General features: G+C 37.6%; 1 protein-coding gene across 8 annotated transcripts in view; it reads right to left on the bottom strand.

Moving 5' to 3' along the window:
- The window catches only part of WDPCP (WD repeat containing planar cell polarity effector), a 156,788-nt gene that overhangs the window by 112,490 nt on the left and 17,989 nt on the right, over positions 1-26,309 (bottom strand). Inside the window, exons 1-2 of one of the 8 annotated variants that reach the window (XM_054194453.1) lie at positions 24,891-25,563; positions 23,810-23,891 (exon numbers count right to left, since the gene is read on the bottom strand). The exons of 5 other annotated variants lie outside the window; for them this stretch is intronic. The gene's annotated coding sequence lies outside the window, so the exon portion shown is untranslated. Of the gene's footprint in view, positions 1-13,160; positions 13,224-23,809; positions 23,892-24,890; positions 25,564-26,309 lie in introns of those variants that run through there. 2 more of the 8 variants (XM_054194448.1, XM_054194451.1) reach the window with 2 other exon arrangements.

Raw genomic sequence — 26,309 nt, forward strand, 5'->3', positions numbered from 1 at the left:
TTTAGTAGCACAATGGGCTTTATTCTTATATTGATTTACTTCTCCTTTAAATCCCTTTTCCACTGAGAAAAGAAGTGTAGATTTTGTAGTATAAATGAAAATCAGGTCCCCTGTCCGTAAGACCAACCTCGGATTTTAAGAAGTAGAAATACAGGCGTGCTCTTATAAATCTACTCAGTGCATAATAATTCATATTATAATACCGGTTTAAGAATATTTTCAGCTAAAACAAATAACAAGTTGTTCAATTATCATAAATCTTAAGTTATAGGCAAATATTTACTGTTGCTGCTTCCTTCCTCTTCAATGCAGCAGACTTCGATGATTCAGAATATTTTTGCCAAACACATGAATGAAGCAAATTCTTTTCCTTATTCTAACTTTCCCAATCTAAATAGGAAAACTACTTTGTAGATGGGCGAACAACACACAAGAGCACTCTGTATTGAAATACACAGTGAAGCTTCTATTGTAAGAAAGGCCTAAATATGGCTTGCAGAATAATCATTGAAAGGAAATACATTATCTGATAACTCAAGAATTCTGGCATGAAAATTATACATTGTAAATTTATGCCCATATGCTGTGAAGTTGTACCATGCTCTATTGAATTAATTTTTGTGGCTTCTTTTATTGTTTTGTGAGTCTGAAAATAATCCTCTTTTTTTTTTTGCAATGAGTTATATTTACTGAGTTTTCATACACAAGATATTTACATATTTAACTGTAAACTATACGTGTAGCTCCTTAAGAACATTAAGACTATTTGACACATACTAAGAACACTGAAATTCTGTAAATGCTGTAAAACAGAACAAACGTTTTATCTCCAGTCTATATCAACTAAGATTCCTTCTTGCACAAATATCTTGGGCTTAATACGTTAACACTCAACTATTTTAACTGCACACAAAATGTTGAGGCCCTGATCTTGCAACTGATTCTGCAGTGACAGCCTCCTTTACCACCATGGCAAAGCACATAGTAGGATTATGTCATTAAACAGAAACCATAAAAAACTGCTGCCAGACTTAATTTATATTAATATTAAGCAGCAGTGTTTGAGATATTTTAAAACAGATTAGTTGTATGTGGGCAAAAAGCCATGCAACCCTTTGTTGAGGATGTCAATTGTTGGGTGAGAGACAGGTGGCCAAGTCATCCTCTGAGCTCTAAACTGGAAGTCTATCTACCAGACAGAGGATGCTGAAGTTCAAGGACACATGTAGAAATACCATAGGAAATCTCTACGGGGGTAACTTGTTGCCACCTAATTGCTTGCTCGTGTGTCAAAACCGAGGCACAATTTGTGCTGAGTTGTCACCCAAATAGATGACAACAGGATCAGAAACTAAATTTTTACTTCATAAATTCCAGTCCAAACCATGCTACCGTCTCTCCAACCTTCAGAAACACACTTCCAATATGTGGTATTGGTACATTCTTTTGAAAGACAGCTATTGATTAACTGAACAGACAATACGATTAACAACAGTGAAGTGGAATGAATTTGCAGGAGGTAATGCCATTTGTCAAGAAGGTATTTAGTTTATGTATCAGACACACCTCTGACAACATTAATGAAGCCAGTAATCATTCTCCAATTGATAGTGCAGGTAACAATCTGTAACAACTCTCTGGGCAGAGTGGGCATGAAAAGTTAAGATCACAGAAAAAAAATATAACTGACCTGGGTTTTTACTTCACAGAGTGAAAAGTTCATATACATATTTTGATAAAGACCCTGAAGGCCTTTATATAAACCAGACAGTAGATAAGTGATCCAAACTACAGATATCCAGTACTGACACATGACATAAGGTAATTACAGAAGTACTAAATGTCAAACTGTTTTACGCTATTCTTTTAGATAGTGATTGTTGTTGTAAATAAACCCATTTTCCAATACTAAAGGTCAGCCGGTTATACAATTTCATATAAGTGTTTTCTTACTATCAGCCAAAAGAGAAGATAAAAAAATACTTCTTTTTAAAGTTAAGCAGAAACAAGCCTCAAAAGGTGAAAGGACCTGCAAATTATTCAAGTACAGGAAAAGTCCTTGCTCCATTGCATTACCATTGCTGCAACTCCCATTTGCAAGGAAGTTTATATCAGCAGGTCTTTAAACTGAGAACACCAGTTCACACTGGAAATTAATTATGTAAATGTCTGGGTTTACAGCAGTACTATTGACAGCAACAGATCTGAATTGTTTCTTTCCCCTGACACTTCCATGCGCAGGCATTTTAGTTTATCAACTGGCCTTGCAGCATGGGCTGCTGCTATTAAATAAAGAGTGATCAGAACAATAGTTGAGTCCAAAGCAATGAGTTAACCATAGTTCAATATGAATTTTAACTATACTTGCACCTAAATAAATAAGATGCTTCTATATTTTTATGCAGCATATCAGATTTAGCTCTCAAACTAGTAACCAGATCTCTAAGGATGTTGGTTAATTTTTAAGTGCAGCACTGAAAATATAGCATTAACATCTATTCAGTTTTTCTTTTGTTTATGTGCTGTACCAAGAAATTTCTCACTGAACTGTACAGCTCTTGCCTTTAACATGTTATACTATGCTTGTTAACTGAGTACTTGGTTAAAGGATTTTCAAAAGCTCATTGGCAAACTCATTGATTTGATTTACAAATCTTGCAAATTTGCAAGCTGTCTTTAAAAACAGAACTATATTTCTGAGTACATTGTATGAGCTGAATAAATTCACTAGAACAAACAGATTGATTATTTTTAGATCTACATCTTTAAATGTCTTTTTTTGTATTCTTTTTCAGAATGTTTTGCCATTTAAATAATTTTCAGTAGCTTCTTTACATTGACCTATTTTCTTCTGTTTTGTTTTGATGCAGGCAATAAATTAGGCAAGCAATAAATTAAGCTTCACTAATATTTGAAAATCACCTTTGAATAGCCATTTGCAAGGCTCATTGAGCATCTTGTTTGCAAGCATTTATTTTTAAAGATGTTTTTTTCTGCTATACTTGAATTCCAGTTAATCCAGTGAGACTTGTATCTTGCTTTCTTCCATGTAATATTAAAAAAAAAACCCTAAAATGCCTGTGTGTCAGAATTCCTTTTAAGAAAGATTTGATTGCAAACACAAACAAAAAGCTTTTCTTCTTTTGTACTCCTTTATGATCTTCAAACAAGTTCCTATGAAAAGGACTAATATTTTTTCAATTTTAAGCCATACTCACCTTTGCAGTTAGGAAAGACAAAAAATGAAAATTTCACGTTACAATAATTAATTACTGATTGTAATGCTACAGTATAGTTTATGTTATGTTCTAATTATGCAGATACGCGTTAGAGAAAATAACTTTGAAGAAAAAAATGCATTCGTTTAAACATTTTCATAATCACATTTGAAACTGTTGAGCGGTGGGGTCATATATAAAACAAAATGCACACAGATTTTCATACAGAACTACAAACTACTCTATTACTCTTAGGAGAGCCATGAGAGTAAATTATTTGGTCTATAAGTACAGCTAGTTTCAGAAATCTACATTATTAAAAAAGGCAAACAAAATAGGTGCAGCCCTCAGTATGAGACAAACAGCAAGTTGGGGCTAGGGGGTGGGGAGAGACAGAGAGAAAGAGAGGAGGCAGACCAAGCCAAAACTGGATATTTTTTACAACAAAAAATGACGATTTAAGCAATCCAGTTACCAAAACCAGAAGAAACTTTTCCTGCCAAACAGAATTAACTTGAGATGCTCGGTCAGTTCAGCAGTTTACTCATGACATGAGCTTCTTTTTTTAAGCATTCATATCTCTGGCAGTGATATCCATCTGAACGTGGCCAAATGGGCTGCGATCTTTCTCAATCTGCTGACAAAGAGTCCAAGGTAATCCTCCTTTGGTCCAGGTTGCCAGACTGCTGTCTGTAAGACGGCCGGCCACACAACAATGTTCAGCTACCACAGTGGTTAAGTGCTGTCCATGAACATGTGCATAAAAGAAAAAATTGATGGGCTGGATCTCTTTCCATTCCATTGGCTATGCAGGGAACCCAAACTGACTACAGTACTAAGACAAGTGTTTAAGGGCTGAAAGCTCAGTCCAGTTTCATTCTACCTATTATGTGAGCAGAGTAAGGCAAGCTGTCAATAAGATACCTGCAGTTGCCTTTGACCAGTATTTAAAATAGATTTGGTCTCACATCTCCCCTGTAACAGAAAAAGAATAGATTTGATAACTACCAGCACCTCCCTGTAAAATTGTGTATTTATGGTAAACATAAATTGAGTTTCAGGATTTGCAAGAGATGACACAGATAACGGGTATCATCCAACACTTCCTAAGGAAGACTTTCCTCTTGCTAATAATTCCAGGTGTCACTTTATGATCAGCTTCATCTGCCTCAAAGAACTGAAAATTACAGTATCTTGATTTGATATGCTAGAAATTGACACTGATGTAGAGGTCATTTCATTCACCAACCCCAGTTTCATGTCTTGAAAGAATCTATCCAATTGCTCTAATTTCTGGTCAGCGTAGGCTAGTAGTTCTTCTTAATTTCTGTAGAATAATCTACTGGTGGAATTTGTACATTTTATGTTTTACAATCTTCTTTAAATGTGAAATGGACTTTTAGTCAACTCTTAATACCTTAGAAACAACCAAAGACCTTGTAGCATCTTCCCAACGTGTCGTTGAATTATGGAGAGAAATGCGAATTGGTTCTCTGTAGAAAAAAAAAAAATCTTTTTTTTCAGATAATACTGGTGATGTACTACCTGGCTTCAGGCTTACTGTCTTAGTTTTCCAGCTGATTATCAAGTTTGTTTTCCTAGGGACAGATTTGAAGCAGACAAGATTGACATAATCAAAATATGTGCATCCTTACTCTCTTTAATTATGAGTTAGCATATCCAGTATATTTGATCACCTATGCTTTCTTTTCATGGCTATGCTTATTAGCTCTACTCCCATCATTAACTGATGGATTTATGCTACTTGTTAAAAAAAAAAGTAATACAAAGCAGCACTTGCTAATATAAGAAATGTTTACTGAAGGAGTCAACCCTCCAAAAACTGTTAAAATTATAATGTATAATACTAGAAGCAGTAATTAGCTTACTAACGTATAAGATTAGGCAGACTCCCTGTTTTCATTTAAGCAGTCATTGTTACCTGTGTAGTTCCAATTTTAAAATACCAGTTGCAAACTCAACCAGCGATTTACAACAGCTACTCAAATATGCTACCAGCACAAAAATCCACCTACCTAATTTAAAAAAAGTTTGTAACTTAAAATTGTATCCTGTTGTCATTTAACTCAGAGGGAAAACTACTACTGGGTCAATTGGTCCAAGAGACTGTGCATTAATATTTTGTTCCAAATTACAGTACTATTAGGATTTGCACAAGAATAGTACCAAACACACTTATCAGATTAGGGCTAAAGTTTGCTGGGCATTGTATAAAATGGTGTATTACAGAACAGTTGGACTTGATGATCTTAAAGGTCTTTTCCAACCTAAATTATTCTATGATTCTATGACATAGTTGTTATAGGTCTAAACTAAAAATCTCTTTGAAAAATCTATGAACAATTACCTTCAACACGACACATGACATAACCTTCAATGCTTAATATCTTCAAAGAACTCACACGCTACCAGTCATTCTATGTATTCATTCAGAAGCCCCAAATTTCATATAGAAAGAACAAGATATTCACAATATCCAATTACTCTATTGTTTGATATGCTTAAGAAAGATGTTTTGCTTTTGCCTAGATTCTACTCCCAAATTAGAAAAAAATTTACTTGAGTCTGAACTAGACAGTCCAGGTACTGGCTTTTAACAGCTAAAAAGAAACAAATAAGTTTAATCGTATAATCTCTTGGAAGAATTAGAATCAAATTAGTTATACAACAATGGATGTCAGCTTCACAAAGCACACCCACTGATGTTGAAATTTATACTACTTAAATATATATGCAAATACTAAATCCCCAAGTTGTTAGGGAGTATGATGTTAGGGAGATTCACAGATTTTAATTCCACATGTTCTTCCAATGTAAAGACGAAAAGATACCTCAGTGAACTATGTGTAAAATTGGAGACAGCAGAACCAGCAGCTCTTGATACAGAGACGGTATTATGAGCATATCAACATATACAGGTGCAATAAAACTGTGGACAATTATGCAGACATTTTGCTACCCTTTTTGTTTAAGGCTTAGGAGACTATATGGCTTCTTAAGAAGCTCCTGAAAAAGATTTTTATCCCTCCCCTTTCTGAGCTCAGTGCCAGTTCCTCCCGTCAATCGACATTTTACTAGAGAAGGTCTTTGGAAGTTTTGGCAGCTTTCAAAAGCCGTTGGATACCAGAAATCCTCTAACCCGAATCTGAAAATTCATGCAAAGATGTACCAAATTCTCCCAGAGGACTATTTTCAGAATCACCATCTCTATGGGGTGGCTTTGACAAAGATTTGCAGGTGGCAGATTTCTTTGCTGAACGCTCCTGATCTAGACATTACCAGCACATGCCTGAGATGCACTGCTTTGTACTATGCACCACTTTTGAAATGTAATGACTTTTATTCAATTAGCCTTAGGAAGCGATTCCATAACAGCAGAATTTTCTCTTAGAAATCTTCCTTTTTCCATTTTCCTTCACTCACCTTGCACCAATGTCCTGGGTGAGAGTGTGGACTTCAAAATGGCATTCCTGGGATAAATGGCTATAAAACCAGTTCCCTACTCTGCTGTCTGCACATTCTTACAGCAAAGGCATATCATTTTTAAGTTTGCTACTGAATGAGGAATCACCATCATTCTAGAGAAAAAAACCAAGTTATTTTACCAAGAGTTTTAATTTTAAATCTTTACTAGCAATGTCAGAAACTTACAAACTGCATCTATTTTACTGTTCTTGCTGCAAATATAAGCAGAAGAGTTATAATGAATGAATCTATCTCTAAAAGAGGCAGCAATATTGTAAGCAAGTGCGATAAAGATGCTCATCTCTGTCATTAATTAGGTAAGAGACCAGCCCATTTTTCACTTGCATGGGATCCACATATATTTTCTTTTGTTTTTACACTAAGAATTACGAAATGTAATAATTTTGTTGCTTTGAATCATCCTGCCCTCTCTGAATCACCTTTAGTTATCCACATTTTAATCCTGTGAATTTCAAGAATAGTACTCCACAAAGTAATGCAAATTAAAGAAGAAATTGGGTAATTCTAGGAAACATAAAATGATTCTTCATTAAATCTACAAATACTTAAAGTTAAGCAAATTGGCCTTTAAGAAAAGAGAGCTCCTTGGTGCAGAAGCACCCTCTAATGGCTGGCTACTGACTGTTCTGAATAACAACTGGAAAAGCAATTTAATAGCTCCCCTAAAAAGGAAAGGAAACTGCTAAGATATGATAGAAATAGAAAAGTGAATATACCTATGCACACACATATTCATATTTCACACACATTCTCTGTTGCATATCCTTAGCACAAAAAAAAGAGCAACATAACTCTGATAAACATTTTAAATTAGAGCCTGTACTTCCTTTTAAAACAATATTCTCAATTTAGTAGATGAAATAGCTTTTTATGTTTGCCCAGGTTTCAATCATTCTTCAAAATTTTAAGATAAACTGAAACTGACTTTCTTATCTTATCTCAATTAACTTTTACAAAAGAAAACTAGTCCAAAAAGGCTTTAAGAAAAACGCTATATTAAGTACAAATCATACAATAATTTAGGCTGGAAGGAACTTGGAAGTCACTGGGTCCAACCCCCTGCTCAGAGCTGGCCAGCTCTGAAATTAGATCCCAATAGTGGAATACTAAGTTAAAAAAAAAAGAGAGTTATACTTTCTTTTGGTGCTAAAGCTGTACTAGAGATACTGCAAACGTAAACCATTTCTGCTGTCTAAAAATATGCCTTAATATCTCTTTTTTTTCCCTCTTCTATTCTATGGCTTTGCAGATATTATTTTTTTCTGAAAATACCCACTATTTGCTCATATAACTGCATTATTTTACCTCCACACTAGAATCTGTATTTAGCATGCAGTCCTTTATTATTAACTGTTAAGTATAATATCTCAGTGCTCATACAAAGCCAGTGGCAGATAGAGTAGTTAATAACATGAAAGTAATGAGGCTAACCAAGCAACTTGCTTCTCAACATCACTTTTCAAATCTCTTTGGGCTAAATTTTCAGCCAGTGTGTGGGGAATTAGCCATAGAAATCCCATTAACGTTAATGAATGTTCCATGGTTAACTCCCCATGCTCTGTGCTGAAGATTTACCCCTATATCTCTAAAATAAATATGTGCAGATGCCAAAATTATTTTTATAGAGCCTGAAGAAATTAAGGACTCCTTTCTCAAATAATTGACTTATGCACATGTATCTTTTTCCCTGTGGATCATCTTCTACCTATCAGAATGGGTGTAATGTCTGCATTATTCTCACTGAAAAGATTATCCAAAGTGTATGTTTACTGCATAAAGGTTGAGTTTAGTTAACTGCATGTTTTACAAAAATAATATATATATCGTGGAGGATTTGTCTCATAGTTAAATACACAACGCATAGGTTGAACGGTATTCAGTATCGTTAAGAACAGCATGTATTTGTACTTATATTTCTGAAGAAAAGGCAGTATTTAAGAAAGTCATTAATCTGAAAGAATTGGAAAGTATTCTATATCCCTACAGAAAGACAAAACACAACTAGGGCAAAATAAGCCTCCGCAAGCAGTGGCTGAGTCACAGTTTAAAGATGGTGGAGGACGTTTGTAAGATCAAGAAGGAAAACACGCAGCTGGGAAGGGCTTCCAGGATCAAAAACAGAAGTTGCCCTCTGGTTTTGAAAAGGGGGGGCGGGGGGCATATTTCCATCATCTTTTCAACTCACGCTTGGAGGAATACACCCTTCCTATTTTTACAATTTTTATTTAGAAGTCTACTTGCCTAGATGAGCACATCATTTCAAGCTCCATGACGGCTTAAAAAAAAAAAGTGCCGAAACAACTTCTTTGCCAAAGCTATGCTTTGCTTTGGCAAAGGACTAAAATCCATGTTTATAAATTTTTGGCTTCACTGGTATTAAAGCACACGCAGAAGTGCTTTATTTATCTGAGGGCTGCAACTGCCCATAAAGACATAAAATGGTGTTCATCTTTTACTACACCAAGATTCTTCAAGGCTTCTGATGCATTTCAGAGATGTCTCAATCCATTAAGTCAATGAACTCATTCAAACCATATTCACTTGCTAAAATTTTGGAAATAAAATCTTCAGTAAGACTCTTTTCATACATGCAGATTGACCTTACCTTCCTTAAAATGACTATTCTTGGAGATCAGACTGGAATAGGTCAGGTATAATACCCAATTGTCTGCATCTTCTCTAGAAATCGTTTACTAGAGTGTTAGCACTATAACCTCAAAGAGGACAGTCTACTCCCTCCCTGAATACAGAACCGAAAAATCATTTACATGGAGCCTGTGCAAAGTGTTTTATCTGCCAAAAATCTATCAGCTAAACGAAGATAGAGGAAACCCCCTGAAATTATGCAGTGAAACCATATTTGAGAAAATTTACTCAGAAAAACCACAATCTTTCTGGTTATACCTGGAGCTGAAGATGGCGCATTTAGATAGAACTTCTTTTAGCTTATGTGCAGACTCTTAAAATCATTTCTAGATCAAAGATTAAATGTATAGTCCTTCTAAGAACATCAAACTATGTGACTATAAACCAATCCTCTTTCAATAGCAACACATTTAGACAGATTCCCTCTCTCCATTGAAAGGTCTTTCATACATGTCTTTCATAGCCAGGATAAAAAAGGCAATTTTCCTGGCAGCATTCTTCACAAAAATGCTTTCAGCTAGAACTGGGGAATCTGGAATGAGGTAAGGTCAGGCTGGTGGGGGTGGGGAGGAGAATCAGTCATGTAAACAGGTTTTATATTGCATTTATTACAAACTCCCCTTATTTTCACTTGCCGCTTTGGAAATTAGCACAACCATGACTGGATTAATTCTCTGTGGGTTTCCCTCTGTACTATTATTGAGCAGTCATGGGAAAACTCAGCCAAATGAGTATGGCTCTAGTGAAGCCATACATCTAGGAGGAAGGGCAACCACCAGAACACAGGGTTTGTCTAAAAAAAGACATTCAAACAGATAGGGCACTTAAGCTGACCTCCCCGAAGTGATGTCCTCATACTTTAATTGAGCTGAATTTTTGATGTTTTATGTCACTCCAAATGAAAAGGAGTAATTTTACAGAGAACGTTTGTTGGTTTTCTGGTTTTACAGACACATTCCTACCTATTCTTTGGCAGCCTGTCACGTTTCATCCCTCACTGCACTGCTTCACATCTGAGCAGGTCTTGTATCCATACCTGTGTATCCATACCACAGCTCCAAGACTACGTGGACTAGCTGAAACCTCTCTCTTTAAAGTGCTGTAAGGCAACCAGGAATGTCTCCTTTCAGTATGAGAAACACAGACACCTCTTCATCACACCTACAGATCATGAGAAAATAAAAGGCAAAGACTTTAACGTGCCTACTGCCACATCCAGCATTTCCTTCCCAACGGTTCACAGCTGGTGTTCTCTCTCCACTGCTGCATCCCCAGAGAGGGACGCCATCCTGGTAGACAGCAGCAGTGCTATCTCTTTTGGATTTGTCCAGTGGTTTTCTGAACACAATCTTCAACACCTCCTGTAAATCTGCCTCAAGACGATATACTCCAGCATCAAGACACCTTGCAAGCGTTTATTCGTAGCAACTAAATTGCTGACATCTGTTCTCCTCTGACCTGCTCCCCTATTGATATTCTTGGCAGTATCACCTGGAGGCCTTAACTATATGTCTTCATGCTTGATGCCGTCTGCTTGTGGCATCCTATATTCTTTCCCATCATGTTTGCATAGGCTAGTGGGGGAAGGGGAGAGAGCATAGGCACTTTTGTCTTTCCAATACCACTTAAACATGTTGAGCACTCTATTTATGAAACGTCCCCACTGCTGCTGCATTTCACAGCAGCGTCCTCCTTAAAAGTATCGGAAATTTCCACAACAGTCCCAACAGTTGATTTCTCAATATTCAACTAGTTTGCAACCGACTGGCATCAAGCAAGTATAATGAGCTTTCAGATGGTAATGGCAAAATGCCTGTTGGCGCTGCCAAGAACTCCCCCATCTATCTGCGGCAGCTCTGGAGTGAGTTCAGAGATGGACAGTGGCCTACGTTATGCTGAATTTTTGCTTCCCCCACTGGTCATCCAGGCTGTGCATCATTGCACTGCTTCCCCATATATATCAGCAACTAGCTGATCTACCCCTAAAGCAGTGCTGCACCAAATAAAGCTGCTTCAGATAAATGTCATGGGGAAGTAACTACTCTATTCATCTACCCACTCCTCCTCCTTCATTAGCTGTATGGCCACAACTTCAAAAGCTTTATGAAATCACGGAGCCAAAACCATCTCCCTACATGACTACACATGCACGTGCACAATCTTATTTGCATTAATGATTATCATGATCTATGATATATGCTCTGTGCTGCCTTACAGCAGTTCAAAATGGAATGGCAAAATTAACGGACATATAGAGAGGAACCATGTAAGTTTTCCAGCTTCATTCCCAATCCTAAAATTTCTGCAAGTATTCTAGGCACTGACATATGAAAAAAATGCATAAACATGTAAAGAAGCAATTGATCCCCAGCATGGAACTGAGCAGCATAACATTGCACTATAGGCCCTACGTCCAGGATATTCAGCGGTTAAATCACAAAAGTAGGGAACACAAAATATGTTACTCTAGCATACTGAGGTTACAGAGAGGCATTTCAGTTTGATATAGTCAAGTTACTTCACATGGAACAAACAAACTATTCCGGTTCCCCCAACTGCTCTTCCTATCTGACAGCACCTTTCCATACAGATCCCTAAGGATCAGGAAGTGCCTGGGATACCACATTTCCTACATCAATACATGTTTTAGGGTTTTTAAAGGCAATTCATTGGGATGAAGTCTCTTAGCTGTCCTGGCCTGTGTCCTTCCCAAGGATTTCTTCATGAGATGTGCGATATTTAGTAACCACGTTCCTCATTTGTCAGCCTTCTTTCAGGATTGCAAAACTCACACCTAAAAAATATTCCATTGCTCGATCACGCTAACACAAGTCATATTAATTAAGAATATGTTTGTGTAATTACATGGGAGAGGTGCTTTGCACAGCAGTTAAAGTACATGCAACATCTATAATAAGCAACCCTGGGTGTAAGATATTATTACAGAACAGAGTTCTTGGTCTGAAAGAAAGAAGTAATTTAAAAATTGATGCCAACTCTTTGGTGTTTTCTAGGTCACATAAATTGTCATTAGGACCTGATATATTTAAATAACAAAGGACATGAAATCATATTTTATCTGACTCAATAGGAACAATCGTTCTATAGCATTTGCTGAATAAACTCAAACACATTTCTTCCAACAAGTTAATTAAAAATCTATCATTTACATACAACAACCAGATCTGAATGGCTATTGCAAAACTTTGATTTTCTTTTGACCACCTTACCTAGAGGTAATAAACATTGATACAAACAAATTTTCACATTTTAAACTTATAGTGATTACTTTGTTTAGAGCTAACTCCTCGCAGATCCAATAAACAGAGTTGCACACACTCTATGATAAAGATTTGCAGGCTAAAAAAGCTGTTAGCAGGACAGTCCAACTGTCCTTGGGCAAGAAAGCTCCCCAGTTACTGCTTAAAACAGGTAGCAATACATAGAAATAATGTGCACATGCTCAGCAAAACCATTTTTATGTATTCTTTTTAATTTTAATATCAAAGTATTCCAAAGCTCAATTATGCTTCATTAGTGAAACTGTGACTATCCCACTTAATTATTTTAATATCTCAGGATTAGACAAGGAATGCAGAATTTTGGTAAAGCAGGCAACGAAGGAAGCACATTGACTGTTCCAAGAAAAAAAAAAAAAGCTGTATTTCATGTTTTGAGCCAATCAACGATGAGCCACAGATATTGTATTACAGATGATTGCTTTAATCCTAGAGGCATTTTAGGGTGTATTTGAAGTAACACAAGGCAAGCTTGTTTTGATATACTCACAATATAAAGCTGCTAGGAGATGGCTCCTAGATTCACACAGTGCGAGTTAAGTTCTCTCTCCCCCTTTGAAAGCAAAAAAGGCAAATACTTGCAAGCAGACTTAAAGTCAAAATAACACAACAATTTATCACACAGCTCTTTCCTAAGATATCCCTTTTCCTTCTGCATATCACAAAAGCAGAACTACAGGCACACTCTCATTCATCCTGTGTTATAAATCTTTCATTCGCAACTGCTAACTTCTCTGGACACGTTTCTCAGAAGTTTTTAAACACCGTTTTCACCTCCACTGACTTCACAAACTTAACAGAAATACACTTTACACAATGGCACCACCTAGTGTTTAAAATACCAATTTTCAATCCTTACACTGACATCAACTTCCTTCCTTTCACTCCCAGTTGATGAAAAAATATAACTATTTTAAATGAGAGCACATTTCCTTCAAACGAGACTCATCTCCTTTTCTGCCAGCTTGTATTTTTGTCTTTCATACCCAAAATTACCTACAACACGACCTCTGTAAGCATATTCTTAATTTAGTTACCACTTGCTTTTCATTTTAAAGATATGCTTAGGTCTTGACGAAAGACCTGGTTTGTGATCAAAGTCAATAAAATTGTCTCTAAAGCAGAATTTAACTGGTTGGTTAAGTGGAAATCAAGCTACACATATATGCATTTTAAACCATTATCCAAGAAAGTAAAATTTCCTGTAAAAATACAAGTCTTGAAAAAAATGTTTACTTAAAAGATTAAAGGCAGGCATTATCATATTAGAAAAATGTGTCATACAGTGCCTGAGCTTGTCTTTTATTGTTTGAGGCAGGCTGGCAGTCTTGCCATTTAGAAGTGTCAAACCACCTTACTAATTTTACAAATGTACTTAAAATTGTGAATAACTTTGCAAAACTTCATCTGTGTAAGCTGAAATACAAATAAATCTTCACCAGGTTGACTTCCCTTTTCCGGAGGTGGAAACTGAGGTAACTTTGCAGCAAAAATGGTTCAGCTGCTTAAAACTCTATTAACTTTTTCTTTAAAACAATTTCAAATTTTGCAGGGTGGATCTTTATCTCAGAAACACACCTCCTGCTGGAGGTGTGTTTCTTATAAGCTGGACCCTAAAAAAAAAAAATAAAAATCCCTGGCCTTTGGTGGAAAAAACCACAATATTGTTCACAACTGCTCAGTAAAAAAATTCAGATTCAGCAAGGAAGGTCCACAGAAATTCCATTTCTACTTAGGATGCTCCAGTCTCCCAGTTCTTTATGCTGATGAGGCAGTACCTATCCCTTCCAGTCCCCTCCTTAAAGGCACCATGCACCATGCTTTTCAGTCTCCTGCATTTCAAATAAATGATTATTTGAATATTATTCCCATACTGGCTGAGGCCAACACACACTGGATACCAGATCAACCTTCCCCATTTGCTTGAGGAGGAGACTGCTTCAGAAGCTGGAGGCAGAACAAGGACCCCAATGAGAGCTCCCAAGCCCCAACACTGTGTTTTAGGTAACAGGTGTGTTTTGAAATGCTTAGCGCCAGTGAAAGAAACCACAGAAAGCAAAATTCAGGGTCTCTATCCCTGCATCTACATTTAATTCTGAGGTAGGTAGAGCAACCTGAGCCACATTAGAAAGACATCTCCTTCACCACCTCATCTTCAACACATATTACAGAAATTCTCTGCCCTTCTTGTAATACTGAAGGACTTGCACTGCAAAGAGTCTCATTCCACCAATCCCACCTACTTTTCCCAAACTAAATGATTAACATTTCTCCTACATTTCCTACACTCTTCCTTACAAACCTAAGCCTTGCTTTAGTTGCAATCCCTCTTTCTATTCTACTTTTGCACCTGCTAATTTCTTCTGTAACTCCTGGAAGCATTCAAATAATTTATTTTCAAAAAACAGTTAAACCTTTTAAATTCCTAGCTATACTCAAATCACATTTGCTCAATATAAATACAGGCAAAAATCTATAAAGGCAAATTTTATTTAAAAATATCTACACTTTTTCTCAGATATTTACAAAGGATATCACTGCATAGTATTCTAAGCTCCACAATTTACTGGTACCACATCCTCCTGAGTCACCACTATCATGAAAACACTGGCTTTCTAGAATCTTCTTGTGCACACATTTTTTTTGCACACATTCTTTATAAACCTGCTGACAAAAATTTTTAGCATTACACTTTCAAGGGAGCTCCAGGAGTCCAAGTCAGTGGGTTAAGGGAGGCACGGCTAAGGGGGAAATCAGTGATGCATTTTGTATGTAGGAAGGCACAAAGTCTTTGCTAATACAATGTTTGAAAGATGATGCTGGGTAGTAACGGGGTTCATTACAGGCATCTCCAAAATTCCAGAACATATTCCTTATAAAAACAGTTCAATTAGTTGTATACCCTGTACCCTAACTTGTTCTTTAGACTGCAAAATCTTCTCAACCTTAAGAATAATGTTACCTTGTTCACTATGAGATAGCCCCAAACTGATCATCAGCAACTTTGCTGCTGTACCTGCATCCCCGGCACAGAGGGTCCTGAAAAAGAACCTTCTTTAAAAAAAGCCAGAGCTGTTGATCCTCCTTCATTTTCACATTTTTAAGGCCATACAAAGGAAAATGTTCAATTTAAAACCAGGTCAGTTCCCTGAAACAGCTCACCAGGCATCCCTACAAATTATTTACCAGTGCAATTATGGTAGCGATGCAAGAGCAAAACAAGAGCTGTGTCAGCTGGCAGGGCTGCCAAAATGATGCCTCTTAAAACTGTATTCTCAGGAGAGAGATAATGTGAGACACTGATATCTGCAAGGTGTTTTCAGCTGAAGAGAGCTGGACACAACAGTTCCACGAGAAGAGAATGCCTTAGAAAGCGCCTGGAACAGTCCTCCTTTTTCTCCCCAGCAGAGCAGAAGTTGAGTGGGCAGCGTCACCAAGCAAGCCTATTTTCTACCGACTATCGAAAAGCTTTGACTGGTCAGAGATGGTTTGCCCTGAGACATCTGTACTCGTTCTTTTCACCCATTGTTCATCCCCCTGTGTTGCAATACCACAGGCGTTGCATCGGAGCTTCTGAACAACCACAAACTACAGTCTGGCATATTAAGAGAAACCAAAACCAGTCAACAGTTTACATTAATATGCCAGACTATAATCTGGAATGATTAAACTTGTTTTTATAAACAGCAGAGGCTGGAATAACTAGAGGCATCTCACAGGGAGATGTTCCTCACAAACTGAGCCATTCTTGCGTGCTTTATTCTCGTGTTCTGCCCATTCTCTGTTCTCTATACGGTAGGAATGGGAAACAACCTTCTGCATGCTAGCTCTTCTGGGAGGCCAGGACAGCAGCAGCACATCAGCAAGCCCCCAGTATCTTGCACGGAGTTATAGGCAGGTAAACAGAAGCTTCTTCTCCTCTTTTTTTTTTTTTTTTTTTTTTACAAAAAAAAGAAGACGGAGACAGGACAATGAAGGTTCTAAATTCAACTGCTGAAGGCAGAGGCACAAACTGAAGACCATGACAAATGTTTTTGTGCTTCCTAAATAAAATGGGATTATAGGTAATCTGAAAATTTAAATTCACTGCACTGCTTGGTCACAGCCTAGAGAAATGAGGTATTCTGTGTCAGATGAAGATCAAAGGCAAATTTAGGCACAAATGAGCACAAGCCCACATGATAACTCCATCTCTGTGGACTGAAAGGCCATAAAGGTGGCAAATTCCTAACAAGGATGGTGGTGATGATGACAAAGGCAATGATGAAGAAAAAGGAGGAGAATGGTATTTTGACAAGCAGATATACTAAAAGCTCTTCAAGATTGGGCTTGTACATTGAAACCTGGAAGCATGGCAGGGGCTGCACAGAAATCCCCACTAGGGTGAAGGCCTTTCACACGAGACTGCCACTACCCAATTCCTTGAGTAAATATGAAACAGCAGAACAACGAATATATATTCCTGATCAAATTATCATAATTGGAGACAACTGCCATTGATTGCATGCAAAATGCAACTGCATTTGCATGCAGTTGTCAGAGCTATGACCCCTGTCCAACAAAAACAATCCAATTAGAACTGATGAAGTTTAAAAGTTTTTGAGAATTATAAGTCCTTGTTTTGGTCCTTTATAAGCAGAAAAATCCCAATTGTAAAAACCCTTATTTCCATGCAGGTAGAGGAATCCTATGAATACACCCCTTTAAAAATATCTTTGTTGCTGGAGAGTGTATCTAGGTGAACTGGACACGTCTGGGTATTGCAGTACTCAACGGCATTAAATTGTTTATTCCTTATCTACATTGCTTTTGAATGTGGATGCTGAAAGACAGAGGGAGAAGACAAAGGACAGAATTGCACCAATTCCTGAACAGGGCAGAGGATCACGGGACAGATGCAATAGCTCTCATTCCAGTTGTCCATCTAATTCTCTTTTTCTTGGGGGCAAAGGGGTTCTCACCCTGTTGCAGGGTGGCTCAGCTACTTGTGAAATGAGTATTTCACAGTTGTGAACTGACGCAAGGTAGAGCTCAGTGCCAATGGTACGCTAGCACCAATTTCAGTTTTCCTTAATTTGCCAACCTGTAATTTGTGGAGCTGCTAAATAAGCAACTGAATTGTCCCTGAAGCAGAGGCAGCGCAATAACCAGACCAACCAACCCGAGGTAAACCATCCCAGATTGTGAATCAGATCCCTGAGGCATCTCATGCCCCTGTAAGCCTCAGTTTAGAAGCAGCAGCACTTGGCACTCTGGCTGGTTGATTAATGCATACTGCCACTTTAAGGGGATCCTGAAGATATTGCTAAGAGTTTGATGAGTCCATCACGCTGATTGCTTAATGCAGATGGTCATACATCATCTTTGCTTTCCAAGTAGATTTACATAGCAAATGTGAAGTAAATAGCCAAAACTTTCTTGCAGCTAGCAAGGGGATTTGAGAAAATGAGCTCCTTCCTAAAAAAAATAAAAAAGCACACTAAGCTGTTGTGCTGTCTAGCAGTATCAATTTGTACCTGTGCTACTTGATATCGTACAGAAGGAAGACATTACTGCTGTATTCCACCACTCTCTCACTCAAAGTGAACTGGGATTTCTCTTCACTAAGGGTGTGACACACATGGAAGTCCCAACACCATGAGGCCCAGCCTAATTCAAAGGATCAACTGTGATAAAAAGGTTTAAGAAAGGAGAACCAAACAGCAGTGCCTGATGCACGTAATCTGCAACAATTGTCTGGGTACTCACAGAAGGGAACAGTGGCTGACTTTGTTTTTAGGCTTTATATACTGATCAGTCAATGAAGTATGACTCAATATTAGAGGAGGTTTTGCTGTTAGGCAGAAAAACAGTGTCAGAGCAAGAGTTAAGGGAAAGAGGGTGATTCTCTGTGTAAGCTGTGTCAAAGACCTCTTTTTTTATGCTGGGGAAAAAGTCCATAATCAGGTGGGCTGTTGCTCTGCCTATTACAGGCCATCAAAGTATATTCAAGACACTTGATTTTTCTTTTCTTGAGTTTCACACTTCACTCTCTCTTCTCTTTGTAGCTCTCATCCCACCTGACAGAAGAAGGCAGACTTCCTGCTCTGCCTTACAGCCTTATGCCATGTCAGTTCAGATATTAATAGGATCAGTCAGGATCAGTCTTTATGAAGAAAGTCCAGCTGTGTCCCTTCTGCCAGGAGTCAATCTCTGCTCATTCTCTTTCTGTGAGGAAAGCTCACGTGCAGCCTGGTCAGTGGCCCAAAAGTGAGAGAAGTGCATTCAGTGAAGATGCAAGCTTTGGAAAGCTAATGGTTGAACCTGAAGGTCTCACAAGACACAGGCAAACGCCAGTTTTTCAAAACCTGATTTAAAATGTCTGCTCCAAAGAACAGAGATGTATCAGTGACTTCGGGATGTAGGAAAAACCTTAAAAAATTTTAAGAGAAAGAAAGCCCTCAGCAATTTTTCCTAGCTTCCTTAGACCGGCAAAATCTTTTTGCTTTCTTCTTCCAAAACCCAATAGCCCTTGACAAACACATAACACATACTTCAGTTACAGCAATTAAAGTCATAAGCAACTGAAAATAAGTTCTTACAACAAAGAATTAGGCAACCTTTCTGACCTCACCTACCGCAAATCATTCAGTCCACTGAACAATTTCATATGCAGTTGCATATTTAGAAATGTCATATGGTCTTTATATGTGTCTCAGTGACTCTCAAATTTATGTGGGCTTGGATATAAATGTTATGCTGTACACAACACAAGCAACATGTATGATTGGCAGCAGGTAAAATCCTTCCTAATACACCATTTATTTTGAACGGACTACAGCAGTTTTTATTAATAGTACTCCATAAAATTGTGTTTATTCTCTATCCTCAAAAATGCTAAATGCAGTTTTGGTATCCTCTCATAAACAGAATACTAACAAAAAAGTAAAAAAATCATGTTTAGGTTACCTCTCTCTTGAAACAACTCAGTAATTAATATTTTTTATTCAAGGGTATCTCTTATATTTAACATTACTGATATTAGTATCTAAACTGTATTTAAATGAGTTACCTGAGCTAGAAAAGGATCTGAATTCTGACTCTAACTCGGAATAAAATTGTTCTTTTTTCCACAAAGAGAACACTGCTCACAATAAAATTATTGCCTCAAATCTTCCCTCACCTCCAAAATCAAAATCATTACATTTCCTCCTTCTTCTGCCATTTGAGGAATGTTAACTGTGCTCGTATTCACAATGACAAATACGGATGACAACCAAGGACGCAATTACAATAGATGTCTGATCTGCCTCCACTAAAAACATACACTTCAGCTTCAAAACAATATGCCACTCAAATTGAGTAAACCCTACCTGACACAAAAATTACCAATGTTTGTCATGTCTGAACACATTTTTTGACTAAATTAAACAAGCGAGTCTTGCCTTTATCAACCCTTCTAAAAGAAAAGGAACATTTAACAGCTTAAAAAGCAAGTCCGTGTAGTGTGCTTCTGTCACTTTTTCTTAAAGAGAGAGTTCTGGGCACTTGTAAACTGTGAAAATTATTTTTTTTAAATGCCATCTAGACTCTTGGTGGATTTCACTGGCAGTTGTGTTTGCAGCTTTGAAGTCTCCTCCAGGTCTGTCATTTGGTAAGGCTGTTGATGGGTGCCTGGGGTGCTTTGTCCTCCGGGAGGCTATTTTCCTTTAATTCATCTCTGATTAGAAGCAATTTATGCATTTTCATCTGTTTTATGTAAAGATCAAAGGAATCATGGATCCCAATGTTGACCCTATTATAGGCAAAAGAGGCAGGCGGCACATTTTTGGTTGGTTTCAGTTTAAGCCTTAAAGCACCCGTTCATACTACTCAGTTCTTGATACATCTCATGAACCAGCATTTTATATGGAGACCGAGTACTACCTATTCTCTTGCCTGTAAACACATGCATGCTTTTATACTTATATAAAACAAAGTTGTGGGGTGAAATTCCCATTTTCGCATCTGCTAAGAGAATTATTTGCTCAATATGAACAGACATAAAAGATTAAATTCAATATTGCTATAACAATACTCTTCTTACTCTTCCCATTAATAAATTTGTGAGACTTCATCTAATCACAAACTGATTTAGCTGGCCCTGCATTAGAAAGTTCTTTCAAAGCTTTCCCAATTTTTTTTTCTGTCTTCGAGTTACAGTAAAGAGAAAGACTGACTTTTAGGCAATTTAAACAGAAATTTTTCACAACACAAAGGCAACTTTAAAATTTATTCCAATACAATCAATATTCAGCAGCCATTGATATTAAAGGCATTGATATTAACATTGTTGCCATCAACACAAGAGCAACAATACACGTCACTGAAACTTACATTAAGTGAAAGGAACTGCACGAGGAAGTTTGTTTTTCTATTATTTTAAGTAAATTTGGTACGTATGCCAGCAAACATGCGGATACTGGAAACTTCCAGGATGTTGACCCAAGCCAGTAAACACACATTGTAAATGCAAATACCTCTTCTTACTTCCAGTCAGTTCAACCTGACTCTCTCTCCGTAAGGCTCAACTCTTCCTTTTTCTTACTAATCATGTGTAGAACAGGGAGAAAATATTGTGAAGACCAGAAGATAGGAGGGGAAAAAGCCCATCAAAAATCCACTTTGATGGAAAAGGCACAGCACTGTTTGGGAAGGATTCTCATGTGGCAACATTAGGAGAACAAAGACTGCCATGGATGGTTTGTCATTTTAAAGACAAAGAATTAGAGCTGTATTTCATAAGCACTGTCCTGAAGAGGATGTTCCAAATGATGGACTTTTAATAAATGGTGTCTCTTACCTTGAGAACAGTGGAGTCTACCCCTATCAACTTTGTAAACCTTTCTAAAAACTACCATGGTCATTATTTCACGAGAGTGACAGAGGGGCTGCACGAAGCAATAGAGGCACAAGAAAACAGCATTGAAAAAAAATGGCCAGGAACAGTACAGTTTACCTGTTATCAAGGTAATCCCAACAAGACAAGAATATTTAACAAGAATATTTAGAATGTATACATTGGAAAACAGAAAAGATTGATATTTTTACTACATTGAAGAACTTTGCAATTTTCTCCTCCAGGCCCCTCTTTTCATTCAACCTGAGTTACCCCATGCCATTTTAAAAAAAAAAAAAACACACACCACCACTTCAGGGAACTTCTTACCATTCTACTTATGAAACTTGCGACACTTTCTATGGATTTAAAAAAATATTTCTTAAATGCATTACAATGTTCTCACACACTTGTGTGCTTCCATAGTAGCTGCCCTTGGGATTCTGCTGGTTATTCCCAGTCTCCCAGACTCAGGCATATGGTAACTTAGGTTAAGTGCAAACAGGGACCTGGAGGAGGAGACCACAATGCCCATTACAAGATAATGGCTATTTTTTCTACCTTCCATCACTTAAAAAAAATTTTAAATGCTTAAAAAATCTTGAAAGCCACAGTTCCAAACCCAGACATGCTGAATTCTCAATTTGCATCACTAACACCGCTGCACTAAACTCAGGTCTCTGCTAGTTTATAATATATCAAACCCAAAGAATATGCAGAAGAGGTACTAACACACCCCCGTGCCCCACCAAAGCACAGAGAACAACTCCAGCTTATATGACAAGTTAAGAAATAATTGCAATAGAGAACCTTAGGCTGTCAGTCCTACCCATAGAAAAAAAATAATAATTGAGCTCTCCGAAAAAGTGTCTGAATTCAAGACAAATTCTAAGACAAAAGCAGCCATAGGGAAAGAAACACAACCAACAAAGAAAACACAATTAGAAGAGCTCTTTAAATTTCAATAGGCAAGGAAATGTATGAGATAGGTAGGGGTGAACAGGCCAGGAGAAACAAAAGGACTACACAGTGAAAAAATTACATGCTGATTTTAAGAAACAAAAATTACCTTGAGAAAACAGGCAAACTTCCAAATTCATTCCCAGGGAGCGACAACCCTCTTCCTTTTTCAGGTCTGACCTACCCCTTGCCTAGAGATCCCTTCAATTACACTCAGAGACATGTAATCAAGTTTATATGGTAAAGGAATGGGAAAAAAACTGCCCAAGGCCAAAGGGAAGTTCGTATTTGGGGGAAGGGGAAGGCGGCGGGGCAGGGGAGATCAGGAGAAGGGAGCCTACCTTTCCTCTTAGACAACTGTTAAAGTCACACAGAGAAAGGCCTTGTCTGATTTTTGGTAGAATTTCAGGGTCTTTTACCACTTAACAGAAATCAAGCAGAAAAATTATCTTGGACTCTATTAAAATGTGAAAAGACATAAATGAAATTGTACATGTAACAAACTGACATAGAAAAAAAAGGAAATAGGAATTAGATGCCGGTTGTTTGTGTTTGGTTTGGTTTTTTTAAATCACTTTATACTCCTTTGAACCCCTTAAAAAAATTTCCTTGGATTTTTCTCTGAGCCCTCAGACCAAGGCATTTGACAGAAGGGAAAACAGGTGGCCTGTCTGGAAATGGTTTATTTCTTAAGAGAAACAAAATTTTGAGTACTTGGCCTAGTTCTCTTCTTGTGGAATCCACGAGTTCACTCCAAAAAACTTGTGGAAACACTTGGCATTCGTATCTTTTAATTAAGTAGTAGATAAATTACCTAGCTAGTCTTAGAGAAAGACTTAATGCAGTTTGTTTCCACATTGCCATGAGGTATTATCTAATGCTTTTGTTTATTTTACATCTAAAGGTCTGTTTCAAAAATAAACAGAATCTGTTCGCTCCATTGTTGTCATGATGTATGATACTGATGAGCACCTTATAACATACAGTCTGATTAATTTTAGACAAAGCCTTATTGCGCTAAATATTAATAACTCTAAAATAGTCTTCCTAAATATGGAGTGCCTCTAGCACTGTAAACTCAAGATGTACCAGTGTGCCAGGGAAAGCACACCAGGCACCTGGCTCCACGATCAGTGCATCAGCACCGGCAGCGCAATGCAGCCTGGTGTGCCAGCCCAGGTCCAGCGCCGCAATTCCTCCATCCAGCCCTTCGGGTCTGGATGCTGCCACAACTCGCAGCAGGACTGACACCACACCAAGGCTGCCCCACTCCACCTCCTACAGTGGGGCAGAAAATCACCTCTGCTGGCTTTAAACCTCACCTGAATTCAGAGAAGGCTCTGCAAGGAAGACAGCTCAGAAGCTGACTGCGGACGGCTGCACACTCATGGAAACCTCATCACCCTGGACATCAGAAAAACAGCCACAGTAAAAAAATGCCACAATGGCCCCTCCAAACCAACAGACACAAATTCACAAAAATGAGGTCAGTCGATCTCTCTGCCCTGCTGGTTTTGACAAGGGGTCAGAGAGGTTAGGGCAGACACTTCCCCCCCTAGACTCTGTTGTTCTAAAATGATGAAGTCAATAAAAGGTACCAACACTCCACTGCGCAGCTGCATTTTCAGACATTCTCATTCCCTCACACTTTGTATGGTACCTAACTTTCACTCAGATAATTTATAGAAAAACTGTAGACAAAAATCAATGCATTTATCCTAAGGTACCTCCACAAACTGCTCTCTCTGAGGAAGCCACTAAGTATTTTTTTCCGAGAATTTTGTCTTTTATTTAAAATAAACATTTGCTTTTATGCTATTTAATGCAGCTGCTTTTATCAACACTTACAGAGCAATTCAGATTTTTTTCCCACTATTCCATACCACAAAATATCAAGTCAACTACTGGAACAGACAGCTTTGCACAAATTTCAAGGTAGGAGTTGGACTGATTTCTTTTCACACAAAAGCTAAGAAAACAGTTAGGAAAAGCCCAAAGACAGCGCTCCGCTGCAGGCTGAGCAGCACAGCTTGTTGCATCACCCAACAGTCTACAAAAGCGACGAGATTTGATGTGTGAATAATGTAACCATCACATTGGCAAAACACAAATATGATGCTTACGTGTTTTTATAGAGGAGTGATCTGTTCGTGATTACTCAGACACCCAAGCAACTGTTTTGCATGTTATGCATCACACACATCCCAACACAAATGTAAATGTGATGACAGGTTTATTGTTTGGAGATATGACGCGCTCTGTGAACCTAAGTCTATCCTGAACTACTGCAATAAACATACACGCCATGGTCAAAATTTTCTCACAAGCCCAAAGAAACAAAGAAGTTTCCTATATTTGTCATATATTCCCTGTCAATTCAGAACAGCAAGAAACAGTAGATACCTTCTGAGTAGGCCAACACCGCCTGGATAACACGGAAGGAGGAATTTCACAGAGAATGGAAAATGGGTATTTTCTTCTTGTGCAAACACTTGGAGTACTTCCATCGCTTTCTGGCTCCTACACTTTCAGCTCACAAGAACAACTAAGTTGAGGCAAACTTGAGGGTATGTAAAAAGTTTAGTTTGGGGAATATTTTTAGCTCAAAACACTGACGTGTTCAAAGTGTTAGTTCTGGTTAGAAAACCGAAATAGAACAGAGAGGTAAGAACTAAACTGTTTCTATATATTGCAACTGGAAAACAAAACAGCATGCTGCCCACAAGCAGAAGAGAGAGTCACTCCGCTGATTCTAATGAAAAAGTAAAATTTACAAATTTCTCCCACTATTCAGTAATTTCAGGTAACAAATTAATGAAGAGTTAGATTGTGACTACAAAGAAGTTTTCTAAGCCTATTTTGCAAGACAGTAATTTGAAAGTAAATGCCTTTAAAAGCAAACTAAATAACACAACATGACAAAAACTGTATTTTTTACCTTAATAAACTCTGTATTTTCAAATTCTCTGTTTTTCTGGTTTAGGCAAGTAAAGATGACAATAGTTGTTAGTTTTATGATGATATACTTTCAGTTTTGCACAAAGTCAAGTGTCTAATAAATCACTAGAAAAAACCTTCAACGATTAAAATTAAAAAGCTTGTTTTAGAAAGACACATGCAATTTTATATAGCAGGCTTTTAGAAATAAAAGCCAGATTAAAAAAAAAAAAAAGCTTTTGTTTTCAAACATTTACATCTCGGATTAATTTTTAAAGTCTTCTATAAATCTTCAACATTGTTCAGATATATAACGTAAACATGAAATATGGCAAAAGTCGACAAGTTAATTTATTGCAGTCTGTAATCAACAATCTATGCTGATCTTCAGAAAAGATAAACTAGAAAACAGATGCTCATTCTGTGGAGGAGATAAAAGCAAATGTGGAACTCTGAAAGTGTTCCAGAAATGCAAATGCATACATCATTTGCGCTGAAGGCAACACCAACATTCTCCTTAAACGAAGCAATATATCAACATGTAAGAACAAGGAAGCCTTTTTCTGTCAGCAGAAAACATTGCCCGCAATGAGTAAGTGATCAAACTAAAACCAAAATGGCAACAAGAATTACAAAGTACTTAAAACTTTACTTTCAATGTGCTTGTATGCCCCGACATATACAGGTTGTAATCCAAAGGACGTACAAACAGTGAACGGCACTGTAACTTGTCTGATTTTCTATGGAGTGCTGATCTACAAGCCCAACACTCCTGTTTCATCCTCATATTCCCAAACCTCCACATTACGTTCCCTGCTTTTCCCTCAAGTTTCCCAAATATTTTCTACATTGCAGTCAGCTCACTCATTTCTTTGTAGCCATGTC

The sequence above is a fragment of the Rissa tridactyla genome, chromosome 3, assembly GCF_028500815.1.
Source record: "Rissa tridactyla isolate bRisTri1 chromosome 3, bRisTri1.patW.cur.20221130, whole genome shotgun sequence".
Lineage (NCBI taxonomy): Eukaryota > Metazoa > Chordata > Aves > Charadriiformes > Laridae > Rissa > Rissa tridactyla.